We start from the raw sequence: 13095 nt of genomic DNA, 5'->3' as shown, positions 1-13095 counted from the left end.
TTTTTCTTTGGACAAAGGAAATAAAATTCATTTTAATTTCTAATAAAATCTTTTGAAATGCTGTCATAGAAAGGTTCTTCTTGGATATTTAAATATAAAAAATTAATTCTGAAGGCCCAGACATGTTTGAATGGTGGTTGAGTGCGAGCCTTACAATCTGATTTGAATTCTGGTCCCCAAACCTGCTTAGCAGTGTGACAGCAGTTACCTGACCTCCCTGTGCCTCTGTTATCTCCACTATGAAACAGTCATCCCAAGAAGCCCTGTGACATTGATCTTATGATGTTACCACCAACAGAGCAGTGGTCTGGAGTCAATGTTATAGTGCACTTAGTGTCTGGCATACTGAAGGACTAAAACAATTTTCAACTAAAACCAAACCAACTCTAAAAAACAAACAGTGAACAAGACCCAAATACATACTTAAATGAAGTTTTGGTAAATTAAAGTATGTGGTTATTTCCCTTTATAGCACATCCACGATCGTATTGTTTGAAGGATAAATGAGCAATTTTGAGTAACATTTAATTTTGATTTTTTAAGTCCTTCCTTTCTAAAACCAATAAAATCTTTTTACATTACGGTAGCATTTACAGCTTTCACTGATATTATGACCTTGAACTTCAAAAGAAATTAGTAAGGTGTACTAGTCCATTTTGTGTTACTATAACAGAAATACTTGAGACTGGGTAATTTAGAATCAACTGAGGTTTATTTGGCTTATGATTCTGGGACAGCTGCATCTGGCATGGGCCTCAGGCTGCTTCTACTCATGGCAGAAAACAGCAGGCAGCCGGTGGGTACAAGCAGATCACATGGTGAGAGGAAGCAAGAGACAGAGAGAGAGAGAGAGAGAGAGAGAGAGAGAGAGAGAGAGGAGGTGCCAGGGTCTTTTAAACAACCAACTGTCATGGGAACTAATAGAGCGAGAACTCACTCATTAATCCCCCTCCCCCAGGGAGAGCATTAATCCATTCATGAGGGATCCGCCCCCATGACTCAAACAGCTCCCAGCACTGCCACACTGGGGATCAAATTTCCACATGACTTTTGGTGGGGACAACACATCCGAACTCTATCAAATGGGTTAATGGTTTTGCGGGTTATCAGGGAGGAGTGCTCTATAAGGAGAGGTAGAAAACACGGAAATGAGCTTTTGCTCACCTCTCACTGTGTGAGACCCTGGCTCACCACAGGACTCTGAAGAGTCCCAGCCAAGAAGAAGGCCCTCAGCAGATGTACCCCTCAAACCTGGACTTCCCAACCTCCAAAACCATAGGAAATAAATTTCATTTTCTTATAAATTGCCTAGTGTTGGGTATTCTGTTATAAGCAACAGAAAACACACTAATATAAATGGGTAGACAGAGGTGAGACACAGGACTCTTTTGTGAGGCCCTGCTACATAATATGAGTGGTTTGTATTCTGTTGTCATGGTTGATTGTGTATAAACCAAAAGGAGAGGAGGAGTCTAGAATGACTCCTGGATTTCTGGAAAAGGGGCTGGAGAAAGAGCTTGCAGCAAGCCCTGGCCCAGTACAGACCGAGACTTGGTTTTCCCAGGTCTGATGGGATCCGGGTTCCTACACGAGTGTTTTGGGCCTCCTAAGCACAGTTGCAGAAAACTGGCTTGTCACAGCAGGGCATATCTAACTCACTTGCTCCAGGCCCTATCTCCACCTGGGACTTGCTAATAGTCTGGGTCTTGAAACAAGATGTCACCGTTGGGAACAGCGGATGGACTGGTGCAGTGGCAGCTGCCACCCCTCCCCTTCTCCAGCCCTTCCTGACCCTCAGACAGCCACTCCCATGTCCCCCTGCCTCATGTGCTCCCTTCAGCAGGGTGGTCTCACTACCTACTGACCTCCCAAAGAGACCTCAGCTGCCTTGAAAACAAAACTTGCTGCACTGAAAACTTCCCGGAGTGCCGCCTGCTCCTCTTGTCTTAACTTCCATCCTCACGTGCCTGCTGGGCCTCGTTTTCCGTGCTCTCAAGGAAGAGGACTGCGCTACGTCTCTGAGAACCCTGTAAGATGTCGGGCTTGCTCGCTTTGTCCTCGGCACATGCCACAAAAGAGCTCTGCAGTGGGGACCCAGAAGAGGGGTGATCCCGTCTCCCTCCAGGGTTTCAGAAAGGGGCCGGAAGGCTGGACTGTAGCACGAGACCAAGAGAAAAGTGGAGGTTACAGAGAGATGGGAGATGACACAATGTCTAGAGTCCTATCCAGACATGGAGGTCCAGGATTCTGGGTTTCTACGGATACTTTGGAAACAAGTAAGCAAAAATCTTTATAAAAGCTCCCAGAACTGTGGCTGAGCAGGCCAGCAGGTGACAATGACAGCATTTCTATTCCTCAATATCTCCAGCCTCTGTCACCCGCCAGTCCTGCTCTAAGCAGTGAGAAGCCATGGGGTTTGTTTCTTACCGTCCGGGAGTTGAACGTGCAGTGCGACGACTTGGGATTAGAAAGTCCTCCTGACTGTGGGGTTAGCGCACCTGACACTTAGCGAGTGTTCAGTAAGTCCCAGTGATGGTCGTCGTCATGTTTGTCTACAGAATTTCATTTTCTGGAAATTGTTTGCCAGAGTTTGAGTTTGAGGTCATTGTATCTGTTGTTTGAGAGGAAAGGTGAAGCAAGGGGGTAAATGATAAATCTGGAAATAGGTAATTCTCATAGCCCTTGGTCTGCTAGAAATAAGCTCTGTCATCTTAGCCAAGTCACTCAGCCTCTCTGAACACTCATATTGTAAAAGTGCCTGCCACATGGTGTCCAGGAACATGTCCAGCCTGTGTGCTGCTGTCCGGAGGATACACAAAGGATTTGTCCAACTCCTCCAGTAATACAGCCAGCCCATCCCATTGATTCCTGAGTGGTGTCCACACAATACCGTAATGACCTGCCGGTCAGGTTCAGAAACACAGCCCAGAATGCTGCTGTGCTGTATGCAGAGGTAATAGAGGCTAGGACTCTGCTGCTAGTATGCCTGGTGCTGCACACAATGAGACAGCCTGTTCTGCTTCCTTCTGGCCTAGCAGCCCAGGTTGCCTGCCTTGTCTGGGAGATGGATGGCAAGCTGTGGCCACTGGTTCAGCGGCCAAGTGCCTGAGCCCGGAGCCTCTGTGGTGCAAGGTGACTGAGTTGGGAAGGCTGCATATCCAGGCTCTCGCCTGGGGACTCCCTTTTCCATTTACATTTTCAGTTTCCAGACTTGTCAACAGTTTCTGTCTCTCTTCTCAGAGAAGAAATGGAAACTCAAAAACAAAAGGTAAATTCCCTTTAAACTGCATGGAGAAATCAGCATCCTGGTCTGTGGGACTCCTATTTGCCCAAAGTGATGGTTTCATTGTGCTGTTTGTCACAAAGTCCTTCTCGGGGACTGCGGTCCCCAGGGTGAGGTTGCAGGAAACAGGAATGGACCCCTGTCTCCAGCCCAGCTCCAGCCCTGTCCTGGACTAACCACTGTCTCCTTCAAGTGACCATCCAAAGCACTCTGGGTCTGTACGACTAATCTTTTTTAATTGAAATATAATTCATATACCATAAAATTCACCCTTTTAAGGTGTACAATTTATTTTTAGTATACTTTCACGATTGCACAACTATCATCACTATCTAATTCTGGAACGTTTTCATCTCCTCCAAACCCCATGCCTGTTGGTGGCCATTCTGCATTCTCTGCTTCTCCCACCCCTTGGGCAGCACTTATCTACTTTCTGTCTTTATGGATTTGCTTGTTCTGCATGTCTCGTATAAATGGAACCATAGAATGCATGGCCTTTATGTCTGGCTTCTTTCACTGCGCATAACATTTCAAGGTTCACCTACATTACAGAAAGTGTAAGTACTTCATTTTTTATGACTCCATAATATTCTATTGCATGGATATACTATGTTTTATTTATCTCTTCACCAGTTGATGAACATTCGAGTTGTTTTAACCCTTTGGCTATATAAATAATGTTTATATAAAAATTTGTGTACAAGCTTATGCGTGAACATATTTCAGTTCTCTTGGGATTGCTATTTCCAACATGGCTGCACCATTTTACATTCCCATAAGCAATATGGAATCAAGTTTTTCCACATCTTCACCAACATTGTTATTTCTGCCTTTTTGATTATAGCCATTCTAACAGATATGAACTGGTATCTTATTGTGGTTTTGATTTGCACTTCCGTAATGACTAATGATTTTGAGTATTTTTTCATGTGTTTATTTGCCATTTGAATATATTTTTGGGGAGAAATGTCTACTCTAATCCTTTTCCCATTTTTTAATTGAGTTATTTTTCTTTTCATTATTGAACCATAAGAGTTCTTTACATATTATGGATTCTAGACTTTCATCAGGTATATGATTTGCACATATTTTCTCCTATTCTGTGGCTATCTTTTGAAGCAGAAAAGGTTTTAATCTTGATCAAGTCCAATTTATCTATTTTTTTTCCTTTGGTTACTTAAGCTTTAGGTGTCATATCTAAGAAACTTTGCCTAATCCAAAGTCGTAAAGACTTTCCTTATCTTTTTTCTTTTATAGTTTTAGCTGTTACATTCAGGTATTCAATCTGTTCTGAGCTGATTGTTGTATGTGGTGTGAGGAAGGGAGCCAACTTCATTCTTTTGCATGTGGATATTCAGTTATCTCAGCACCATTGGTTGAAGAGACTGTTCTTTCCCCAATGAATTGTTGTGCAGCTCTTACAACTCCTAGTAAAAACCTTTCTCCCATGATTCACTCCTTTGTATGTGTTTCTCCTCTCTCAAGCTAGATTGCCAGCCCACTGGGGGCAGAGACCAAGATCAATCTTTGGCTCCTCCAAAGAGGCTGGGCACAGGGTCATTCAAAGCCTCTGAAGGTACAGATTAATTAAATCATTCTGTAAGTTGCTACAGAGCTACTACCCCCTTGTGAGTATTTTTCACCTAGAGAGCTTAAGTTTCTTGTATAGTGTGCACCAATGTTAATTTAGCTTAATGAAGTTTAATGAAACCAGATTCAGGAGCCAGAGGAATAATGGCTTCAGATGCCTTTACATTCAAGACCTGCTGTGACAGCCTGTGAGTGCTTCATGGGGAGGTCCTGGCAAGCTGGTGCCTTCACAATCACCTCCAATTCCTAGCATGATCCAGGAATACACAGAGGGATAGGTCCTCTAACACAGCAGGTGAGGTCAAGAAGGAGAGGACTTTTAAAGGCTGTGCAAGGGGGATCCAGGCAAGGCAAAGGGAGAAAAGATTTTTAGTGGCAGAAGGCCTGCCTGCAGATAGACCTCCAGGGACAGAAACATGGAGGGGGCAGAGGGGGTGAGAGATATAGGGGTGGTCATTGATAAACCACTCCTGCGGGCTGGGCCTCCAGACCCTCTACATGTCCCAGAAGCTGTCCTGGGAAAGCCAACTCACCAAAAAGGAATATAAAAGCAGCCTTTGCCTAGTCCCAGCAACAGATTGTTAAGATAATGGGTTTATGTTTCAAAGGTTTCTTTTCCTGTGTTTAATCAATAAAATGTTCTTTAGATCAATACAAATGTAATTTCGTGGCTGGCAGCCATTTATAGCATGCAGTGGAGAAGTCACTGCCCAGCAAGCCCAGCCCGTGAGCATCATGCAAGCATATTGCTGTGCTTGCTGTGGGTTATGCTTGAAAACAGCAAGGAAAAGCAAATGAGATTACCAGCCAATAATCTCGGTTTGGGCACCACTGTCTTGGTGCCTGTATTAATTTCTTCAATGCATAGGCTTTCAGTAGAGAGAATCTGGCTCTCCTAAATTCATTTTGAAAACAGATAATAAGAAGAGGGGAATTGCTGATGTTTTTATTTAGTACTTCTCACATTCCTAAAAAGATCTTAAGTGCTTTCTGTGAATTGCCTCATTTAAGTCTGACATAAACCCAATGAAATGGCCCCGACTATTATCCTCATCTTATGGATAAGGATATAAAGGCACAGAGAGGCTGAAAAACCTGCTCGAGGGCACACAGCTGCTAAGTAGCAGAGCTGGGATTTGTACCCAGGCAGTCTGATACAGAGGCTCTAAGCACCATGCTGAGCCATCCCTCCTTCTGAGTGTCACCTACTCAGATGCTTACCACACACCAGGCCCTGTGCTTGGCACGTTCCAGTGTTTGATTTTCTTTATTCCCCCAAAGCTTTTTACTGTAGGTGTCATGACAGATGAGGAAACTGAGGCCTGGGGATCAGTAACTTGCCCACAATTTCATTGCTAGGAAGGGCAGCACCAACCTTCCAGTCCAGGCATGACCTGGTGCTGCTGTGCCAAGCTCTCTTGTTCAGGGAGGCAGAGAAATGGTACACATGTTTCCTGCTTCCTCAGCAGCAGCTTGTGTGGGGTGTGAAGAGCGCGTGCCTCGGGAGCTCAAGAAGAGGCAGACCCTGAGGGCAGAACAAGCGAGCCAGAGGCTCCAGGGACCCCCGGCAGTATGAGCCGACTGTCATTGCAGTAGGACTGCTCAGAGAGAAAGGCTTTCTGATCTCCAGTTCCTGCTCATGCTATGGCCTGCTCCCACATGCGGCGTGGCCTGAGTGTCCCACTGGTTGTGAAACAGATCAGCCCCAGGTAGTAGTCAGACATTCTCTGAATACTCACGTTCACTGTCCTGGCATGGGCAGGGCTGTGAGCCAATGTGAGGCTGGATGTCTGATCCACTGTCTATAGACTGTGAGCTTCATGAAGACAGGGCAGGTGGTGAGGACTAAGAGCCAGAACCACTGCACTCCAGCCCCCACCCAGCAGTGTGTGCCTGAGCACGTCCTTTCCCTTCTCTGGGCCGTGGGAAAGCCTCTCCCAGCTCCAACACTGTAGAAATCAGTGGGAAATGTGAAGGTTGATGCTGCTAAGATAGAGAGTAATCTTTCATTCAATCAGCAATATTCAGTGAAGGCCCATCATGTACCAGGCATGGAATTCAGCAATGAACAAAACAGACAACACTTCTTGTCCTTGTAAAGCTTAAATTCTAGTGATTTGGGAGATGTCAGCCTCATACGTTCACTCATTCATTCACTCATCTATTCATTCGACAATCATCTGCCGTGGTTCAGGTACAGCAGCAGGTCCCAGGGATTCAAAGGAGAGAAAGGCCCAGCCCTGGGGGTACTAAAACTCCAGCAGGTAAGTGAGGTATGTAAAAAACATATCTCCATTTTGAGGTTGGGACAGAAGCAGTGCTTATTCTAAAACTATCCCAGCATTATGTAAGAACTCCCTAGAAACGGGGAGTTACGATCAAGCAGCAAAGTAGGGCAGGAGACCAGAGAAGCTGGGGCAGTGGATGGGAGGCAGCCAGGAAGAAGTCCCTGGGTCAGGGCAGGCACCCCCAGGAGCCTCTTAGGTCATGCATGAGCAAACTTTCAGGGATGTGGCAGGTGAATGAAAGGGACGCACATGGCACAGGCTCAGCCGGAGCCTTTGCCCCATCCTAGTCCCAACTCTGCTGTTAGGAAGAGCCTGCAGCAATAAGCGGGTGGAGTCTGCCCCCTTCCCTGAAGCTCATCCGTAGATCAGGGGTCTGAAGTTAATGCCAGTCACTGGCTTCTCTGTACCTGCCCCCACTTCTAGTTGGGCCTTTGAGTTTTGGGGTTTCCCCCAGAGCAACAGTCTCTTGGGAGGGGAGCCCTGTGCTGCACCCATCCAGCCTAGGTTCCCTTTGCTGTGGCATCCCGCTTCCTGGGAGCTGGAGTTTGCTCCTGCTGCTCCTTAACCTCTTCCAGGGATGGCTGAGGACTGCACCCCTGGCTGGCTCCTTCCTGGCTGTCGCTTTCCTTCTTCGTAGCACCCATGTCAGCTTCTCTCCAACTCCCCTTCCCTGCGGCTCCATATTCCTCTTAGTCCCTGTGGTGACAAACCCTGACATTATCATCTAGCAGAGGGTCCTGACTTTTGACAGGCCACTTCCTCTCTGCCAACCTCAACCTTCCCACCTGTAAACTGAGAATAATTTTGCCTGTCCTGATGAACTGACAGCTGTATTGAAAATCTAGTGAGATAATATACAAAATAATAAACTCTGAAGTGTTGTGTAGAGGTAGCAATAACAATGAGAATTTTTACAACACACACCAGAGTTACAAGGGGTAGTTTAAGAATCATTTCTGTCCAGGGTCAATTAGCGATCCCTGAGCAACCTGTGTGGGACAGTTGCTGTTGTACCCCTCATTTAAACATCACATCATTCTTTTACTATTTATAAATTAAGAAATATAGGCTCTGAGAAGTGATATGTTTTGCCCAAGGACACAGAGCTTTAAATGAAGGACTTGGGTTTCATGGAGAAGTCATCGGGCTGTTGAAGCCACAGTAACACAGAGGGCTAAACTCCCCTCCATGCGGTCTCTGGAAAGATACAAAGTGTCCTGTACTCTTACCTTTAAATACAAACGCACTGCTTTCAGACCCAACTAGGAGCAGGTAAGTACCTGTGGGAAGTGGGGGGCTGGGCTGTCTGCCGGATCAGCATAGAGAATCCAGGAGCTGGTCTTTCCTAGTTATTGATAAAACGCTACAACGAAATCATTATTTGGCAACGTGTTCATTTAATAGTTCATCCCACAGGCCCAGGATGGAAAGTAGGCACAGTCACGCTTCTAAGATAACATTTTGTGTCAATGTCATTGGCTTTGCTGCACATTTTTGGCAAAGATGTGCCCTGTTAGAGGATAACCCAATTTTCCCAGACTTCACTACAATCTCATAATCCTGAGCCCCTCCCACCAGAGTCCTTGGTCCCTCCCTAGAGTCTCGGCCTTGGTGGGGCCCTAAGATGATTCTGAACAAGGCAGGAAGGTATCTACTGCCTGAGCCCTGCAGCTGGGGGCAGAGGGGTTAGCCAAGCTATTGTCACCAGTATTAGCCAAGCTATTGTCACCAGTGTCTGGTCTGCTGATGTGAGCCCCTATTATCCCCATGCTCAGTGGATCTCACCTGAGCAGACAGGGTACCTGGCCTCCAGCTCAGCTTTCCTGCTCCACCCTACAGGTGTATATGCTCAGCCTGGATGGCAACCTGCTTGGTGAGGTCTGTTCTACACAGTCTGACCTCTTGCCCAGGTACCTGGACTCTGCCCCCAGCCTACATGTGGCAATCATGATTTTGAGTGTCATCTCTCTCCTGGTTGGGGACACCCACCTGAACCACACCTGAGCTTGTTGAACCTGTGATCTCCATGTACCAGCTGCTGAGTCCTGCCTTCCTCCCAGTGCAGCAGCTGAGCCGCAGGGTTCCAGAATGCTCACTGTAAGAGCTCCTGAGTCCTCCATGCGCCTTCACCCCGCAATGCCACTATAGCGTGACTGCTTGCTTGAAGTACCTTTGAAAGTCACGAAGTGAGCAGAGAACACTCTGACGCTGCCTGCTACTTTCTCCCGGGGGGCTCTTTCAATCTGGGCACCTTCCCACCATTTTACTTGTTCCCAGAAAAAGATGCGTAACCACAGTATCCAGGTGGGCTGGCGTGATAGCAGAGTCCGTGGTGTTGCACAAGACCGCTGGCTCCAATTTGGGGCTTTGCCTGAAGGGCAAGACTAGTTGGTTCCTACCCATGTGGAATACGGGGATGTTCCCACTTTATTCTGGGCAGGGAAAGAGCTGGAATGCAGTTGGCCATTACCAGGGAGTTTCCATTTGGACCGCTCTCATAATGAGCAGCAGGAAGTGATGGGCTGGGAGATGCTCTTGCAAACCCCTGGCTATCTCATGTTCCTCGGGCTCCATTTCTCTAGTTTATTCAAATAGGAGCAGTAATCACACTTACTCTATACCAGGCTACCTGGGAGGGGTGCTGTGACGAGGCTGCCAAGGTCCCCACATTCACAGCACAGTGTCCATGAAAAAGCCGTACACAGGTGGATAATGCTGAGGGCACTCAGGCACTCCAGCCTTCTCTCTTGACTTCAGCGAGCTACAGTCATTGCCCCTCTCACCTTCGGTCTCAGCCAGAGCTCTCCAAATTCAACAGGAGTGTCTGTCAAAGCAGAGGAGTGGATTCCACGGACACTCCAAAGAGCTACATGTTCAAGGCGCTTCTCGGAAAACCAGCAAGGCACTTGGAAGTTTTGCTAATTCTACCAGATGATTCCTTTCACTGTGGATGACTTTGGATCTAAGCTATTTCTATCAAGAGAAAACAATTTGCATAGTGCCTGTGTTACTCGGTTTTCTGTTGCTTATTACGGAATACCTGAAACTGGGTGATTGATAAAGAAAATAAATTTATTTCTTGTGGTTTTGGAGGTTGGGAAGTCCAAGGCTGTGGGGCACATGTGGTAAAGGCCTTCTTGGTGGGGACTCTGCAGAGTCCTGAGGTGGATCAGAACATCATATGGTGAGAATGCAAGAGTGTGTTAATGTGCTCACTTGCTTGCCTTTTTTTTTTTGGAGAAATGCCAACTCTTTGTATTTATTTCCCTTTCATTGATTACTAGTGAGACTGAATACATTATAGTAATTAAATTTTAACTTATAGACATGTACATGTAAATGAATTTCCTATTGGCTCATTCTGCTGTATTTTAGATACTATTTTAATTATATACATTTGCACACACAAAATAAATAAATAAAACTTATGTAAAAACAAAGCTCTCCTTATAAAGCCACCAGGGCCCCTGCTATGATAACCCACTCATCCATTAACCTATTACTCCATGAATGCATTAATGGAGTTAATCTATTAATCACCTCTTAAAGGCCCCACCTTCCAAATACCATAGTCAAATTAACCACCACTTAATATTGCCACAATAGGAACCAAGTTTCAACATGAGCCTTGGAGGGGACCTTCAAGCTATAGCAATGCCCCAATGACTAATCCAATTCAGTGTGGTGTAGACACAGCCCACATGGGGCTTCAAGCCTTTAGTTTCACTGCAGAAACTGGACGTCTTGGTCCCTTGCATAATGGCAGGCAAACACAAGATAAAAGTTTGTTCTCTTGCTATGGTCCACACTATGGGACTAGTGTTTTCTGAGAATCATAGCATTAGCATGTCCTTAGAGGCTATCTAATTTCAGTTCACACTCAGAGTAGAAACCTCAGCATGGCACTTCTAATCTGGTTTGACCACCTCCTATCAGCCACTGTGAAACTACTACACCCGTCAGAAAGTTCCATTGTCGCATTATTCCACATACCAGAAAGTTTTTCCTCTCAAGGAGCTGAATTCTTCCTGGGAACTTTTGCCCATTGCTTCTGTTGTACTCCCTGTGCCATATGGAGTGAGCCTATTTCTTCTTCCTGATGGAGGCTCTTAATATTTCCAAAGACTGCCATTCTGTCCCTTTGAGTCACTTCTTCAGACACAGAGTCTTCCATTTCTTTACCTGCTTATGCCAAGACAAGGGTTCCACACACTTCACTCAGCTCTTCATGCTTGAAAGGCCCAGAAGCATCTCTCCTTCCTTATGCCAGTGAAAGACGACAGAAGGCCCAGGGCTGGCCTGCCGTGCAGAGAGGAAGCAGCCTGTGTGCAGTGGATCAGACTGGACGGCCAGGACCTGGATGCACAGCAAACAAAACAACCAACTCAAAGGGCTGGATGAGAGCCGAACCATTGCAGACTGCAAACGGTGGGACGGGAGACTGGAGAAGCAACGGCAGCAGCAGTGCAGGCAGCAGACAGCGTTTCACCGGGGTGTCGGCCAGAGTCTGCAGCAGCGTTTTCTGATTCATTTTAACTACAGAATTGATACTTGAATAAGTTTTCTTTGTTAAAAAATGAAAATATTACAGATAAGTCTAAAATGTCCCTGGACCTACTCTCCTGCTTTCCCCACCCAATTGCAGTCCCAGCCTCACCTCTCCAGAGCTCACCACTTCCCAGTTTGTGTATATCTTCACAGAGCTTTGACCGTGTACACAGATGTATGTAGTGTGTTAGTCAGTGTTCTCCAGAGAAACAGAGATACTAAGATGTATGTGTGTGTGTAGACACATATATGTCTCTCTATATATAGTTAGACTCATATACATATGTGTGTATATGTATGTGAATTAGACTCATTCCATATAGCACAGGGAGTAGAATAGAATCAACTGAGCGAAAGTTCCCAGGAAGAAGATTTCAGTTCCCTAAGAGGACAAACTTTCATGTAGATATGACGTGTCAGATCCCGGCATGGTGGAACACCCAGTGGATGACCTTCTGGCTCTGAGGGTCAATGGCTCTTTGAAGATCACTCAGTCAGCACCAGGCACTTCATGGCATTTATTCAATGTCTGAAGCGCTCCAACCAGCTGGGTCCTGCAAACTGGACGCTGCAGAGGAAGAACCTGCGACCAGTGAACTGAAGACCCACGCCGGGCCTGATGCCTTTTCCCCTCACTTCTCCCTGATGGCAGACTTTCATTTCAGAGAGGTCACAAAGCACAGCACCAATAGAAACAATGACGATCATGACACTAATGCAGCACAGCACTGCTCATGTCCCCAGCTTGCTTCTGAGTGTTAGTAACTTCATGAGTGCCTGCAGCAGCCTCATGAGGTGGGGACAGCTATACTCCCATTTTACAGATTAAGACACTAGGTGTGGCACAGACCACAGTGGCAGACACATCCCTCAGATCTCACCACTTTGAAGGGCTGGCTTTCAATTGCATGTCTTTTCCTGGAGGCCCTTTCTGATGCCCGCTAGCTCTTCTCTACCTGGCGTCAAGGCAAAGGGAAGTCTTACCATCCCCCGGGAGTAGCCTCAGCCAGTGTCTGATGGGAGTTGGATAAATATCCCAGCTTCCTTGCTTCTTGGGAGGGAAAGCTTTGAAGCTCATGTCTCCCACTGATTCCAAGCCTCCCTTGGGAGGGTCCAGTTCCACTTCCCCAGTGCTCTACTTGTTTTCTGTATTTTTCTGAGCTTAAATACTTGTCTCCATGTCTACGTCTTGGGGAACCTAGCATAAGACATTCAGGCACAGACAAGTAAGTGAATTGTTCAGATCCCCGTGATGTAAATGGAGACACCCATAAGTTTGCAGGCTTTACTTACGACGCCATCCCATTAGACCAAGCACCTGAGCCCACCCTCCGGGCACTTGCCTGAGCAAGGATTTGCCCTCTGGTGCAACATAACGCAACAGGA

Source organism: Cynocephalus volans, chromosome 5, assembly GCF_027409185.1.
Source record: "Cynocephalus volans isolate mCynVol1 chromosome 5, mCynVol1.pri, whole genome shotgun sequence".
Lineage (NCBI taxonomy): Eukaryota > Metazoa > Chordata > Mammalia > Dermoptera > Cynocephalidae > Cynocephalus > Cynocephalus volans.
The sequence above is the reverse complement of the archived record's forward strand: the minus strand, read 5'-3'. Positions refer to the sequence as shown.